This window comes from Varanus komodoensis, unplaced genomic scaffold (genome assembly GCF_004798865.1).
Source record: "Varanus komodoensis strain SLA01 unplaced genomic scaffold, ASM479886v1 scaffold22, whole genome shotgun sequence".
NCBI classification, from domain to species: domain Eukaryota; kingdom Metazoa; phylum Chordata; class Lepidosauria; order Squamata; family Varanidae; genus Varanus; species Varanus komodoensis.
The window spans coordinates 19,229,589-19,240,764 of record NW_025335606.1 but is presented as its reverse complement, the minus strand read 5'-3'; the positions used below and the strand labels follow the sequence as shown (position 1 = coordinate 19,240,764).

The 11,176-nt window shown below is 45.1% G+C and overlaps 1 protein-coding gene across 4 annotated transcripts in view; it reads left to right on the top strand.

Annotated features, from left to right (window-relative positions):
* Position 1: 1 nt before the first annotated feature.
* SLC27A1 (solute carrier family 27 member 1) overlaps positions 2-11,176 on the top strand; it is a 62,183-nt gene continuing 51,008 nt past the window's right edge. The window contains exon 1 of one of the 4 annotated variants that reach the window (XM_044431083.1): positions 2-122. The gene's annotated coding sequence lies outside the window, so the exon portion shown is untranslated. Of the gene's footprint in view, positions 123-254; positions 289-7,759; positions 9,347-11,176 lie in introns of those variants that run through there. The other 3 variants (XM_044431085.1, XM_044431084.1, XM_044431082.1) reach the window with 3 other exon arrangements.

Here is an 11,176-nt window from a genome sequence, read left to right as displayed (position 1 = left end):
AGGGCGGTGCGTCCTTCCTGCGCTCCGCCTCTCCCTCATGAGTCGAGGGAGGCGCTTTCAGAAGCGGCGCTAGGAGACGCTGCTTGAAGGTGAAGAAGGCGCCGGAGCTCGCAGCTGGACGAGTGAGTTACGGCGCTGGTGTGTTACACTGAGGGCGGGCGGAGGAGGAGGGCGTCAATGGCAGTACCCTGGCAGCGAGGGGAGGAGAAGCGGCGGCTGGGAATTACCTGGCAACGTGATGGGAAGGACCGGAGAGAGAGTAGTGGTGGCATCGCCCTGGTAACGGAGGTGGATGTGGTTGACGAAAAGTCGCTTTCTGAAACGTTTCCGTAGCTGTGTGAATCCGTGACACTAAAACCAGCGAAGTGTCTTGTGGCAGCTTAACGGCTAACACATTATTTCTGACACAAGCCTTCGTGGGCGCTGCTTGAGTCGTCCAGTGCAAGTGGGCTGTCTTCGAAAGCTTGTGCCCGAATAAACGTGTTAATCTTTAAGGGGCCGCAAGACTCTCCGCTGCTTTTGTTAGGCTAATGAGAGAGTCTTTATTAGGGGTTACATGGGGCTTTGAATTGGGTTTTTCTGGGGCTAGTGTAAGCTGATTGGCGCCAAAGGGGGTGGCGGAGAGGGAAGGACTAAGTAGGTATTGACGGGGTAGGGGATTGTTTGGCTTGTGAGGAGGACGGCAGGACTTGAGTTGCGGGAGGAAGGATATGTGGGAATCGCAGGCCAGCCGTAGGAATCACTGGAATATCTCTTGGGCAGTTTGGGGGCCGTGATGTTGCCAACTTCTCAAACAGCCACTGGAACTGATCTTTTCAACGGCAGCGGCATGTGCATTCTTTAACTGGGGATACATTCTTATATTCATACCGTGGAACGTGCCACCTGCTTTAGATAGTTATAAAGGCAGAGGAGCAAGCCCGGCTTCAGCCTTTTCTTTTAATCTCGTCGGTTGCTAACCGTGGTTTCTCACAAGACTTTAGCAAGACTGTGAAAGTGGGTGTCTCGTTTCTGTTATATTTAGTCACAGGAGCAGGCTGGGCTGAAAGTTTTTTGTTTTTTTTTTTCCTGGTCTGTTGGTGATCTTAGGAACACGACTTGTTGGATAATTTGGCAAAGGTTTGTTTTTGGGAACCCTTGGAAGAAAAAGTGTGTTCTGCAGTGACTGTTTTGGGAATGGAGTTCCAGGAGGAAGAATCTGTTGGAACATGATGAGGGTGGGGGGCAAGTAACTTTAAACCTTAGGGCAAGATAATATTCTGACATGCTAGATTCTTTGCCATCTGCCAGCTTGCTCAAACAAGTCAGGTTTTTAAAAGTACAGTAACTTGCCAGGTGGAAAGCACTGAGTGTAGGAGCTCCCTGAGCAGTGAGACTTTAAATTCCATGTGTGTCTTTAGCATCCTCCTTGATCATATATACTTGTCAAGGGTTTTTTTTTAAGGGGAGTAGGAAAAGGCCTTTGTGATCAAGTTTGTGATATATCAGAAGGGACAAGTTGGTGCCACTTTAAGGGTGAGGTAATCTTGTCAGACAAAGGGATTACAGTATTGAATTTCATGCCCTGAGGGTTATCTACAGTATTGGCTCCTTTGTAGGTAGATGTACACCTCCTTTTTAAAAACCTCAAGGAGTTATTCTACAACTCCCCCATGTAACCTATCCATTGGCTGTCTGTGCTTCAAAAGCATTTCTTATTAACCTGTTTAAATCTGTTCTGACTAAACTTGATTCTTGTTTTCTCCATGTGACTTGAGTAAACAGCTGCATGTCATCTTTATTGCAGTTAGATATTTGCAAAGTGATACCGTGTACTACTTCTATATCTTTTCTCTAAAATAAACAAACCCAAGTCTTCCAACCTTTCCTCTTATGTCATAAATTATGAACTCTTTGTTACATATTGTTGTTCCTGTTGCTATCCTGAATCTTCTACTGGTCTGTTTCTTCTCTTCACGGTCTTAAAGCATGCTGACAAAAATTGCTATGATATGCCTGATGTTATTTGCATCTGCCAGAGATATATTTTTGGTAGAAACAAGACTGTATGGAAATATGAATATTAACTTAATCCTTGGTATATTGATGGCCAAATTGGCATGATCCTAGATGACTTTGGGGAAAAAAACCTTAATGTTTTCTTAAGAGCCTTGCTGGATTGAACCAAAGGTCCATCTAGTTGCCAACAAGCATGTGACAAGTAGTCTTCTGGAAGGCTTATAAGTAGGGCCTGAATGGAAGATTAATAAATCTTAATGTAATGGTTATTACTGCATCTGGGAATCATAGAGTTGAAAGGGTCATCTAGTCCACCCCATTAATGCAGGAAATCTGCTGCCAAACTAGGTGGCCATCTATTTCTTTTTAAGGCATCCAACAAAGTATAATCCACCATCTTTCAAGACTGCTGGTTCAACTGTCAAATAACCCACACCTTCTGGAAGTGCTTCTATTTGGTTGCAAGCATTTTTTTACTTGATTTGAACCCACTGACTCATGGTTTCCCCTCTGGAGCACCTTCATCGTGTAAGTGACAGCCCTTCAAATACCTGAAGATGACTATTAGACTACCTTTGAACTGTGTTTTCTCCAGGTTAAACATATTCCACTTCTCCAGATAGAATGTGGTCTCCAGGCTTTCACAGTTTTTGCTGCCCTACTGTGGACACATTCCCTTTTGCCAGTATCCTTCTAAAACTGTGAGCACTGGTGCGTGACACAATACCCTGAGCGATGCCTGACCAGGACAGAATAAAATGGAACCATGACTGCTTGTGATCAGGACTCTACACTGCTATTGAAAGAATTACATTAGCCTTTTTGTTTCACTGCATCACACTGCTACTGCTAACCTATTCTAGTTTATGAGCTGTTCAGAACCAGACTAGGGGTACCAGTGCAGTCAGAGCAGTCTACAATGCCCATAATATTGTCCATTGGCCATGCTGACTGGTGTCAATGGAACTTGCAGTTCAAAACAACTAGTGAGCAACATGTTGCCTGACTATCTATAGATTCTTTTTACATGCACTTAAGGCAAGTATATCTCATCCTTCCTGTGTAAATGCTTAACTTTTCATTTATTTCTGTTAAAATTCATTTTATTGGTTTTGTCCCAGTATCATCTTCTATCCTGCTACTTTCTTGTAAGCTATTAATTACACAGCTATCATTTGCAAATTTCGCAAGTGTCTCCTCTTTTGTCTAAGTTAGGGGTCCTCATTTTTTTTGAATAGGGGGCCAGTTGAAAGGCTGCATTGACCATTGCAAGCTGGTGAGGTGGGAGTGCCTGGGGGCATGGGCCAGTGAGGTGCTGTTGGGCATGCGCGAGGCAGCATCAGGTGCACGCGGTGGTGGTGGTGGTGGTGGTGGTGGCTCGCTCGCTCGGAGAGCTCCCAGTGAGTCCAAAACCATCTCTGAGCGAGCGAGCCACCACCTCCCTGCCTGTGCTGCGAGGCAGTGGCGAGCAGACGCATATAGGAGGCAGGTGGTGGCTTGCTCGCTCAGAGACCATCTCCAAGCGCGCTCGTAGGGGAGGCAGGTGGCAGCAGCGGCTCGCTCTCTCAGAGACCATCTCCAAGCGAGCGAGCCACCACCTCCCCACCCATGCTGCGAGGCAGCAGTGAGCGCGTGCATATGGGAGGCAGGTGGCGGTGGCTCGCTCACTCGAAGATCTCCCAGTGAGTCCAAAACCATCTCCAAGCAAACGAGCCACCACCTCCCCACCTGCGCAGCAAACGCACATGCAGGCGGTGAACGACCGTGCGGGCCGGATCCATCCCACGGGCTGTAGTTTGAGGAACCATGGTCTGAGTCATAGATGTTGAACATGGCTGGGCCTGGACAGAAACCTGTGGTACCCATTTTATCACTTTTCTCAAAGCTGAGGGAAGGGCCTGTCATAAGTACTATATGGGCTGGTTCATATGATCAAAATAAGCTACCGTGGCTTATTTAAAATGTGGCATATGTGGAACACATTTTCTGTAATCACCACTAGGGTGTGACTTGCTTTGTCTTCTGAATCTGGACAGTGTGGTTTGTTGGTGAGGTAAACATGCTCCAGTAATCCATAACTATTGGAGGGTGGTTTCCCCTTTCCAGCAAACCATGCTGCCCGGATTTGGACAACATGAGAAACTCAGCTTAAGTGGTGGTTATGGTAACTGCACTGCAGTTTAAATAAGCTACAGTAACTTCTTTTAATAATCTGTTTACCAGCTACAAATCCACCTGATAGTTTGATTGTCTAGCCTACATTTTAATTTGCCAACAAGAATATCCTAAGCAACTTGTCAAAAATTGCTCCTAAAATCAAGATATATTATGCCAATAGGATTCCTTTATTTACCAGCCTGGTTGTGACTTTCATTAGGCTGGAATGATGAAACACTAGCTGTGTCCAAGGGTCTCTCACCTTCCTACTTAGAGTTTTATAGTCAAAATACATTCAGAAGTATGTCTAACAGCATCATTTATTTCTGCAAGGATCAGCAGGAAGGAATGCTGATCAGTGGGCTCGATGAGACTTGTCAAGCTATCCATTGCATTCTGGATATGTGCATTAGGGAGAAAATACCTTTCATAGTGACATATCAGGACAGCACACCTATCCCTTCTATAGGGAGTCAACAACTTACACTACACATCTTTCTCTTTGAGGTAGCTACAGGCTTTCTTCCATCCACAGAGGCTGTTTGAGACTGGCTTTGTGGTTTGGAGAGCCTGGGAAAGCTGTTTCTTTTCAATGGTGCAGAACCAATGCCTGTGGGGAGGGCTTGGAATTGATTGCCCAGCTCCAATAACAGAGAATTCTTCTAGCAGATGACATTCTTCCATGTCTCTATCCTGCTTCTGTCAGGACCTGGGGCTGCAATATGAGCAGCCAGAGACAAGATAAGAGCAACAGAGGCACCCAGGCAGCAGAACTTTAGGCAAGACCAGGATGGATAAAAATCAATGATAAATTTTAAAAAATATATTTTGGATCTTTTACAAATAAAATGCTTTTTGAGGAAAAATCTATTTAAGTTACATTATAGTCCAAAGGTTATTCATCATGAAATAAGGATTAGTTCTTAATTATGTAGCATGAGGGTATATATTCATGCAATGTTTAAATTTTTTGGCAAATGAATTCCATTTATCCATTCATAATGTTATGTTCTTCCTGAGATTTCTGTAAGTTTTTCTGTCTAGAAGATTTTATCACAGATGCATGGTTTTTGATCTAGTGATGCTAGATAGGGAAGGGAAGCTGACAGCCACACAACACGGCTTCCGCAAAAACAGGTCCTGCCAGACAAACCTTGTGGAATTCTATGACAAGGTTTTGAGATGGCTAGATGGAGGGGATGCAGTAGATGTGGTATACCTGGATTTCAGCAAGGTCTTTGACAAAGTGCCCCATGATATCCTGGTGGAGAAACTGAGGAGTTTTGAGATACACCAGAGCACTGTCCAGTGGATTAGGGCATGGTTGACTGACTGAAAGCAGAGGGTAACCATTAGTGAGGAATCATCAGGATGGCGGCCAGTGACAAGCGGGCTCCCCCCAGGCTCTCTCCTGGGACCGATCCTGTTTAATCTTTTCATCAATGACATGGAAGAAGGGGTGAACAGTCTGCTGATCAAATTCGCAGACGACACTAAAACTGGAGCAGTGGCCACAACTGAGGAGCAGGTACTCTGGATCCAAACGGATCTGGACAGACTATGGAAGTGGGCAGGAGACAACAGGATGGCGTTCAATGTGGATAAGTGCAAGGTCTTGCACTTGGGGCATAGGAATAGGTGTCATAAGTACATGTTAGGTGACAAGTGGCTGGAGAGCAGCACTTGTGAAAGGGACCTCGGGGTACTGGTTGACTGCAGGCTAAACATGAGTCAACAGTGTGATGCGATGGTCAAGAGGGCGAACGCCACCCTTGGTTGCATAGTCAGAAGTGTGGCTTCTAGATCGAGAGAGGTATTACTACCACTCTATATGACTCTGGTGCGCCCACAACTGGAGTATTGTGCTCAGTTTTGGGCCCCTCATTACAGAAAGGATTTAGCCAGGTTAGAGTCAATGCAGTGTAGGGCCACAAGGTTGGTGGCCGGTTTGCAGGGGATGGGGTATGAGGCGAGACTGAGGGAACTGGATCTCTTCAGCCTGGAGAAGAGGAGACTCAGAGGGGATATGTTGGCAACATACAGGTATGTGAGGGGATGTCACATGGAGATGCGTATAGACCTGTTCTCCCCTGCAGAGGAAGGCAGGACACGCTCCAACGGAGCAAAGCTCAGGGAGCCAAGGTTCCATTTAGATGCCAGGAAGCACTTTCTGACAGTTAGGACCCCGAGGGTGTGGAATGGGCTTTCAGGAGAGGTTGTTGAGGCCCCATTGGTGAGGGTGTTCAAAGTTAGGCTGGACATGCACATAGTGGGCATGTTGTGAGCGGAGCTGGCTGGTGCCGGGAGTCAGACTAGATGGCCCGGGAGGCCCCTTCTGACGCACTCTGTTTCTATGTTTTACAGTTCTCAAAACTGAATTTGTGTCTGCAGATACCACATGCCTCTTCTTCACAGCAAAAATGCTACAAAATAAACATACAAAGTTCAGAAAGATACCTTAGTCTCATTGTGGCTTTGCAAATCTATGTACATAGAATCAACTCCTTGCCTGTTAAGTTGTTGCTAGTTGCGAAGTCGCAACCGACCCATCGCTACCCCATGGACAACACTCCTCCAGGCTTTCCTGCCCTTCACCATCCCCTGGAGTCCACTTAAGCTCACACGAACTGCTTCAATGACTCCATCTAGCCACCTAATTCTCTGCTGTCCCCTTCTTTTGCCATTAATTGTTCCCAGCATTAGGGTCTTCTCCAGTGAGTCCTTCCTTCTCATTAGATGGCCAAAGTATTTGAATTTCATCTTCAGTATCTGGCCTTCTAAAGAGCAGTCAGGGGTTTGATCTGGTTTGATCTGACTGGTTTGATCACCTTGCGGTCCAAGGGACTCACAGGAGTCTCCTCCAGCACCACAATTCAAAGGCCTCAATTCTTCAGCGCTCAGCCTTCCTTATGGTCCAACTTTCACAGCCATACATTGCAACTGAGAAAACCATAACCTTGACTATACGCACTTTTGTCGGCAGGGTAATGTCTCTGCTTTTTAGTATGCTGTCTAGATTTGCCGGAGCTTTCCTCCCCAGGAGCAGGCGTCTCTTAATTTCTTGGCTGCAGTCACTGTCTGCGGTGATCTTGGAACCCAAAAAAATAAAATCTGTCACTACCTCCATTTCTTCCTCATCTATTTGCCAGAAAGTGATAGGACCGGATGGCGTGATCTTAGTTTTCTTGATGTTGAGTTTCAAGCCAACTTTTGCGCTCTCTTCTTTCACCCGCATCAAGAGGCTCTTTAGTTCCTCTTCACTTTCTGCCTTTAGAGTGGTATTGTCTGCATATCTGAGGTTTTTGATATTTCTCCCAACAATCTTAATTCCAACTTGTGATTCATCCAGCCTGGCCTTTCTCTTGATGTGCTCTGCATATAAGTTAAATAGGCAGGCTGACAGGATGCAGCCTTGCTGAACTCCTTTCTCAATTTTGAACCAATCAGTGGTTCCATGTCCAGTTCTCACTGTTGCTTCTTGACCCTCATACAGGTATCTCAAGAGACAAATAAGATGGTCTGGTACTCCCATCTCTTTAAGAACTTGCCTCAATTTGTTGTGATCCACACAATCAAAGGCTTTAGCTTAATCAATGAAGCGGAAGTAGATGTTTCTCTGGAACTCCCTAGCTTTCTCCATGTTTCAGAAAATTCAGTGAACAGAAGAAGATTGTTGGAAGTGAAATAGATCTGCACAAGAAGCTAAGTGTGATGAGGGAGAGGCAAGTAGTAAAAATCTAAGTCAAACCTTTTGAGCAGAATACTCTAGAAGTCTTCAGATCTTTTTATGTATAGCCTGAGACTTATCATATTATTCTTTCTCTCGAGAAGAAAACCTATAATGGGAGCAGGCTGTAAAAGAAACCCAGTTTGGGAATATTTTAATGAAGTTCCTCTTCCTATGGGTAAGGCAGCCATGCATGCAAACTATGTAGAAACCCATGATTTAATTCTAGTCTTACTGAATTTAGGCTAGTCATGCTACAGGCCAGGGTCAGGAACCAGACGAATGCATGAGGGCAGAACAAGGACATGGTTAGGAACAAGTCAAGGGCCAAGAACTAGGAGGACAAACAGAGATGCAGGTACCTTTGACAGGCTAACAGGGCAGGGAACATGGCACAAAAGATACACAAGACAACAGGAACCAAATGTAGCAAGGGTCTGACAACATGCAGGAGCTGAACACAGCTCACAGTAAGCCCTGCATTACTGAGGAAACATGGTGAGGCAGGATATATGGGCAAGGCAGGACATAGGTCAGCCAAGAGGTAGGCACAACACCAAGGCAACATGAAAAGGCAGGAATGAGGAGCAGGCAATCAGGCAAGATGCAGGTACAACAACAAACAGGCAAACCTGTGCTGCTGAGGCTACTTGGCATGGCAGGAGACACATTAGGAACCAGGAACAGGTCAGGCCAGGTAGCAACAGCAAACAGAAGGACCTGTGCTACTGAAGGGGTGGAGTAGGGCCAGGCCAGACACTACAGCAAACAGGAGGATCTGCATTGTTGAAGCTAGTTCTGGAGGGAAGAGTTGCTCTGATAGAGTTTTTCCTCCAGGACTATCAGAACTGATCCTGCAAATGTGGTGGTGGGTCTGGCCACCAAAGCAGCCCAGATTCTGACATCATCTGATTTTCTTTCTTTTGCTTAGAAGTTGCTACTCCCTGTTGACCTCTCACAGGTACTTGTGTTCTCTCATGAAATGCTTCATTTTTCCTCATTCCCTGAAGTTTGCACTTCAGACACTTACAGATTTTCTTCCAGTAGGGATACCATCTTGCACATGTTACAGGTGTCATTTTGTACTTTCTCAAAAAGAAAAAGCAAGCATAGCACAAAACTGGCCCTTTAAGCTCCTTAGGTGGCCAAATTGTTTTGTTCTCTGTTGGTGTTGCTGCCACCTTCCTAGACTTCCCCAGAAAACTCACACACAAAACTGCCTGATGGTTGCTTGCATTTGCTCACCCTGCATTGTAATCTTTTTGAGTCTGGCAGATTGCATATGGAGTTGTGTAGTTGCTGATCTCACCCCAGCTAGCTCAATGGCTCCCTTCAGTGGCTCCTTCAGATGGCCCCTCTCACCAGTACTGCGTGGCTGAGCACATGGCAGCTACTTTCTTTAGGACACAAATAGTTCAAGAATACGAAACAGCTTCAAGCAAAAAGCCTTCAGCAGTGAATTCTGTAAGTCACTGTTAATGGTAATTTATATTCTACCTTTTATGGATAAAAATCTTCCAAGACAGCTTAAAAGTAAAATAAAAATACAGTAATGAAGTCATAGTGTCTAACTACCAAAACATAGGTCAGGAAATTTACTACAGGGCAGTTGGTAGTAAACAGCCTGGTGAGAAAGGAGAAATCCAGCTGGGAGCAATGCTCCAATATTGTCTTTGCCTTCTCCCCTTAACTCTACTGTGGATCTTCTGTGGATCATATGAAGTGCTCTATTTTGTCTGATCAGAATATGCTGCTAGTACATCTGAATGGGCATTCCTGTGTTCTAGTATTTTGCTAAATACATGCATCAACACTTCATACAGCAGTCATATTTTAATGGTTGGGCACTTTAAGAATTGGTGGTGTAGCTGAAGAATTTGCACCTGGAATTAAATTCTTTCATTTTCTCCATGTGTGACCATTTACCATACAAAATACAAAGCCAGAGCAGTCAGACATCAATATTATAAGGGTTAATCATGGATTGGAAAGTTGAGGCATAATAGTAAAGAATATTTGGGCTACCAACCAAGGTAAGCAGGGGATTTATCTCTCTGAGAACAATTGCTCACAATAAGTCTGTAAAATATTCGTATCCTGATCTTACTTCAAGGAAGTCAGGGTAGCATACATAGGAGTTCATAGAACTTTTATCCATGTAACAACTCTCTGTGAAGTAGGTCAAGGTAGCTAGTGTAGAGATCAAGTGTGGTGTAGTGATTAAACCCGCTGGACTGGTACTCAGGAGATCTGGGTTCTAGTCCTCACTCAGCCATGCAGACTACTTTGGGCCAGTCACTGCCTCTCCGGCTAACAGAGTTGTGAGGATAGAGAGGAGAAGAACCTTATATGCCACCTTGAGCTTCTGGTAAAAGAAAGAAATGTGGGATATAAATGCAAGATGATGATAGTGACTAGTTCTGGATTGTTTTATATTGTTGTGTACTGCCTTGAAGTCTTCTTAGCAGATAAGACTGTTACCAACATTAATACATAAGTAAGAACGCTGTCAGCTTCATAGCTGAGCGGAAATTTGATATTGGGTCTTCTTGGCCCAAGTCCCAAACTCTAGTGGATACATCATGTAGTCTTCTACATTACATGAAGTACTAGTTACAGTAGAAGGCACAATACTGACTGAATACAGTGATATAGGTACACTGCACCAAAATATTGCAATTCTGTGTCAAGGAAGCCTCAGAATGACTCTAGAATGAATAATATAAATCTAAAAAATAGAATGTTGTAAGCATGAAGGGTTATTCTCCATCAGTAGAGGATGGTATTCTGGAAAGGCAGGTTGCTTACCTGTAACTGTCGTTCTTCGAGTGACCATCTGTGCATTCACACATATGGGTGCTGCGCCTGCGCAATGTCTAAGGTCGGAAAGATTGCAAAGCTTAACGTTTTTTGGCAGGAACTCTGCACCCCCTCCCCCTAACAGTATAAATGGAGCGGAGTGCCCGCCATTTTCCCAGTCTACTGGAGACTGAACGTTCGCCCCCTCGCAGAGCGAGAGATATTGCTGAAAGCTCTTGCGGTACCAGAAGCACATGGTACCAAATAACCCATTCACCAACACCGAGCAGGGCCGGCGGGTGGGTTGTGTGAATGCACAGATGGCCACTCGAAGAACGACAGTTACAAGTAAGCAACCTGCCTTTCTTCGTCGTGGCCTCTGTGCATCACACATATGGGTGACTAGCAAGCTTACCAGACCCAGAGGTGGGCGGTGTCGTCACTGAAGGACAACAGAAAGGACTGCCCGGCCAAAGGAGCTGTTATGTCTGGCAC